This window comes from Oncorhynchus mykiss, chromosome 19 (genome assembly GCF_013265735.2).
Source record: "Oncorhynchus mykiss isolate Arlee chromosome 19, USDA_OmykA_1.1, whole genome shotgun sequence".
Lineage (NCBI taxonomy): Eukaryota > Metazoa > Chordata > Actinopteri > Salmoniformes > Salmonidae > Oncorhynchus > Oncorhynchus mykiss.
In genome coordinates this window covers 4,728,103-4,733,671 of record NC_048583.1, presented here as the reverse complement: position 1 = coordinate 4,733,671, position 5,569 = coordinate 4,728,103, and the positions used below count along the sequence as shown (strand labels likewise).

The window sequence follows — 5,569 nt, the reverse complement described above, 5'->3', positions numbered from 1 at the left end:
TAGATGAGTTCCAGACATTTCTCAGTAACGGGTTTTATAAAAAAGGTTGTGGCAGATTCATGCATCAAAATTTCTATAGAATGAACTATAAATCGTAATAATTTTCTGGTATTTTCCCCACACTAATGTTTGAGTCCCTCTTGAATGTATCACTAGCCACTTTAAACAATGCCACTTCATATAATGTTTTCATACCCTACATTACTCATCTCAGATGTATATGCTGTACTCTATACTATCTACTGCATCTTGCCAACTTGATGTAATGTATGTTTTTATATATTTGATGTACATATTCATATTCATTCCTTTACACTTCTGTTTATATGGTAGTTGTTGTGAAATTGTTAGGTTATATTACTTGTTAGATATTATTGCGTGGTCGGAACTAGAAGCACAAGCATTTCGCTACACTCGCATTAACATCTGCTAACCATGTGTATGTGACAAATACATTTGATTGGATTTTGATTTGAAGGTGTGACACAGTCATCATCAGGCTGAGTTTAACGTAAACCACAACCAACACAAACAACCTGACAAAGATAAATGTCATTCAGTTTCCCAGATGTAACTATGCAGGTGTCATCATTACTGTATAAGGTATTAATTATAATTTGCATCTATTAAATATATTGTGTTTTATAGTAGTGTCAAAACAACCTAGCGTATAGACAGTAGATACTATAAGAGTAAGCCTGTGGATAGACAGTCGATGTTATGACAATTAACCTGTGGATGGACAGTAGATGTTATGACAGTTAACCTGTGGATGGACAGTAGATGTTATGACAGTTAACCTGTGGATGGACAGTAGATGTTATGACAATTAACCTGTGGATGGACAGTCGATGTTATGACAATTAACCTGTGGATGGACAGTAGATGTTATGACAGTTAATCTGTGGATAGACAGTAGATGTTATGACAGTTAACCTGTGGATGGACAGTAGATGTTATGACAGTTAACCTGTGGATGGACAGTCGATGTTATGACAATTAACCTGTGGATGGACAGTAGATGTTATGACAGTTAATCTGTGGATAGACAGTAGATGTTATGACAGTTAATCTGTGGATAGACAGTAGATGTTATGACAGTTAACCTGTGGATAGAAAGTCGATGTTATGACAGTTAACCTGTGGATGGACAGTGGATGTTATGACAGTTAACCTGTGGATAGACAGTAGATGTTATGACAGTTAACCTGTGGATAGAAAGTCGATGTTATGACAGTTAACCTGTGGATGGACAGTAGATGTTATGACAGTTAATCTGTGGATAGACAGTAGATGTTATGACAGTTGATCTGTGGATAGACAGTAGATGTTATGACAGTTAACTTGTGGGTGGACAGTAGATGTTATGACAGTTAACCTGTGGATAGACAGTAGGTTTTTTGACAGTTCATTGGCACCCTATGACCTCTGTTGTCTCTGCTAGTTGACATGATGGCTGCTGAAAGCTTCCTTCATTACCAAGTCCCGCCCTCTCTCTCCTTCAACCCCACTCATGACATTGTCCACGTTCCAGTTTGATTACATTGAAGTCGCCTGGCAGATCTCACAATGCCTGGATTGGTGTTTAACACATCAGATGATCACATCATGTTGTACAGTAACCTTATTTGTTGACGCGTGCAACTCAACTGCAATATAGTTGGCCTAGAACAAGACAGCTCATTCCTCATTGTGGTTGATAGATTGAGTTCTGACCTCACAGATACAGGAAGCTACTAACACTGCTACTGCTCTCACTCCCTCCCTCCGATCTCACTCTGACAGCCACAGTTTCCTCTTCTCTCTCTGGTTAGCCAGCCTACTTGAAACTCTTTAGGCTCTTTATGCTCAAAGCCATGAGTAAGTGTTACTTCTCTGTAAAATTATGTCTAATGATTCATTTGAAAGTCAACAATAGGTTTGGCTATATGTCCTACCTGCATGTACAGTGGCTTGCAAAAGTTTTCACCCCCCTTGGAATTTTAGCTATTTTAATTGCCTTACAACCTGAAATTAAAATAGATTTTTTGGGGGGGTTGTATCATTTTATTTACACAACATGCCTACCATTTAGATTTTTTATTTTATTGTATAACAAACAAGAAATAAGACAAAAAAACGGAAAACTTGAGCATGCATAACTATTCACCCCCCAAAGTCAATACTTTGTAGAGCCACCTTTTGCAGCAATTACAGCTGTAAGTGTCTTGCGGTATGTCTCTATAAGCTTGGCATATCTAGCCACTGGGATTTTGGCCCATTCTTCAAGGCAAAACTGCTCCAGCTCCTTCAAGTTGGATGGATTCCCCTGGTGTACAGCAATCTTTAAGTCATACCACAGATTCTCAATTGGATTGAGGTCTGGGCTTTGACTAGGCCATTCCAAGACAGTTAAACGTTTCCTCTTTAACCACTCGACTGTTGCTTTAGCAGTATGCTTAGGGTCAATGTCCTGCTGGAAGGTGAACCTCTGTCCCAGTCTCAAATCTCTGGAAGACTGAAACAGGTTTCCCTCATGAATTTCCCTGCACCATCCATCATTCCTTCAATTCTGACAAGTTTCCCAGTCCCTGCCAAAGAAAAACACCCCACAACATGATGCTGCCACCACCATGCTTCTCGGGGTGATGAGAGGTGTTGGGTTTGTGCCAGACATAGCGTTTTCCTTGATGTCCAAAAAGCTCAATTTTAGTCTCATCTGACCAGAGTATCTTCTCCATATGTTTGGGGAGTCTCCCACATGCCTTTGGCGAACACCAAACGTGTTTGCTTATTTTTTTCTTTAAGCAATTTTTTCTGGCCACTCTTCCATAAAGCCCAGCTCTGTGGAGTGTACGGCTTCTAGTGGTCCTATGGATGGATACAAAATTCTCCACTGTGGAGCTTTGCGGCTCCTTCAGGGTTATCTTTGGTCTCTTTGTTGCCTCTTTGATTAATTCCGTCCTTGCCTGGTCCATGAGTTTTGGTGGGTGGCCCTCTCTTGGTAGATTTGTTGTGGTGCCATATTCTTTCATTTTTTTAATAATGAATTTAATGGTGCTCCGTGGGATATTCAGAATGTCGGATATATATATTTTTTTTTTATATATATTTAAAAAAAAAAAAAAATTCTCCCCAATTTCATGGTGTCCAATTGTTGTAGTACCTACTATCTTGTCTCATCGCTACAACTCCCGTACGGGCTTCGGTATAGAAGAAGGTTGAAAGTCATGTGTCCTCCGAAACACAACCCAACCTAGCCGCACTGCTTCTTAACACAGCGCGCATCCAACCCGGAAGCCAGCCGCACCAATATGTCGGAGGAAACACCGTGCACCTAGCTAGCTGGCTAACATTAGCAAGGTGAGGGGTAAACTGTAACTGGCCACTATATTTCCTGTTGCTGTGAGAAGCTGTATCTTTAACAACAAGTCCCCCTCAACAGGAAGAGAGATGGGGTGAGATCCCACCACTTTTAATACAGCTATTCTTCCTCCGTTTACAGATGAAACAACAGAGATGCTTCATACTTTGGGATCATATGAGGCGAATCCTATCTTCCACTTAAGTCAAATAGACATTGTCCTTCAATGATGTCAATTTGGAGACAAAATAAAACTGAAGTGATACTTCAGGATTTTGGCCCTTTATCTACTTCCCCAGAGACAGACAAGCTTGTAGAGGACATTTTTATGACTGTATCCCGTATGAAGGAAGTTAGCGGTAGTTTTGCAATGACTGGAGGTGAATGGCATGCTAGCAGATACCGAGGAAATCAGCTCCTATTGATTTTAATTTTGGAAATCTGTTCCCAAGTATAATAGAGAGACACACTAACGTAAGAAAGGTTTGAAATTATTACGTTTTAGTCACATTTGATATTTATTTGGGCTTTTGTAGTCAATTTGCAAATTATGTTCCTGCCCCTGATCATTTGCTCAAGACAAAACCTTGGAATCTACCAGATGATCCCTGCACCAGATGGTTCATGTTCGATTGTGTATCATTGATGATGCTATGTACAGTACCTGTGTCCACAGAACCTGATAACTCAGGGAAGAGATCCTCCAGAGTTGCTGCAGTGTGTCTGGGGTTGCTGTGTGTCCTACTTGCTGGGATCATAGGCCTGTCTGTCTACTGTAAGTCTGAAGTTATAGTTCCTACAATTCACCAGCAGTTCTGTGACTATCTCTTTTAATTATAAACTTTGTTGTTGTTGTAACAGATTATGGGGTTTATAAGAGTTTCTTAGCCAACTCATCTGCAGAGAGAGACCAGCTACAGACCAGCTACAACAACCTGACTACTGAGAGAGGCCAGCTACAGACCAGCTACAACAACCTGACTACTGAGAGAGACCAGCTACAGACCAGTTACAACAACCTGGCTAAACAGATAGAACAGCTACAGACTGAGAGAGATTTTCTTAGGGGGTGGCTTACCAATTGCAGTGAGTAAACCTACAGTAATAAATTATAATTAATCCCACAAACATGATCATGAGTCTGTATTCTTATATTAAGTTTAGTTTGTGAGTTGAAGGAAATTCATGTCAATCATCTTGTAGAACAAACCTGTCCTGCTGGCTGGCAGAAGTTTGAATCCAGCTGGTACTTCCTGTCTACTGAGACTAAAACCTGGAAGGAGAGCAGAGAGGATTGTCTGGAGAGAGGAGCAGACCTGGTGATCATAAACAGTGATAAGGAACAGGTGAGAGAGACAGAGAGAGAGAGAGAGAGAGAGAGAGAGACAGAGAGAGAGAGAGAGAGAGAGAGAGAGAGAGAGAGAGAGAGAGAGAGAGAGAGAGAGCGAGAGCGAGAGCGAAAATACAATGTTGTGTAAAAGATAATATAATATAATTATATATATATATATATATTATATATATATATATATATATATATATATATATATATATATATATATATATATATATATATATTATATTATATATATATTACATATATTTTTCAACAACAGAAATTTCTCTTTGACCTCAAGAGGAGAGTCTGGATTGGTCTGACCGATTCTGTTAATGAGGGGACCTGGAAATGGGTGGACGGCACCCCACTGACCACAGGGTGAGAGATGATAACTAATCTGTCAATAAGGCTCCATTAAATTTTTTTCAATAGAGGTCATTGATGATACCAGTCAACACAATTACAGTGCCTTGCGAAAGTATTCGGCCCCCTTGAACTTTGCGACCTTTTGCCACATTTCAGGCTTCAAACATAAAGATATAAAACTGTATTTTTTTGTGAAGAATCAACAACAAGTGGGACACAATCATGAAGTGGAACGACATTTATTGGATATTTCAGACTTTTTTAACAAATCAAAAACTGAAAAATTGGGCGTGCAAAATTATTCAGCCCCTTTACTTTCAGTGCAGCAAACTCTCTCCAGAAGTTCAGTGAGTATCTCTGAATGATCCAATGTTGACCTAAATGACTAATGATGATAAATACAATCCACCTGTGTGTAATCAAGTCTCCGTATAAATGCACTTGCACTGTGATAGTCTCAGAGGTCCATTAAAAGCGCAGAGAGCATCATGAAGAACAAGGAACACACCAGGCAGGTCCGA

At 39.7% G+C, this 5,569-nt stretch overlaps 1 long non-coding RNA gene across 1 annotated transcript; it reads left to right on the top strand.

The window, feature by feature from the left end:
* Window positions 1-4,327: 4,327 nt before the first annotated feature.
* Window positions 4,328-5,213, top strand: LOC110534517. Its single transcript, XR_005037636.1, has 3 exons — window positions 4,328-4,429; window positions 4,547-4,689; window positions 4,960-5,213. It is a non-coding gene; the product is annotated as an uncharacterized LOC110534517 (long non-coding RNA).
* The last annotated feature ends 356 nt before the right edge of the window (window positions 5,214-5,569 follow it).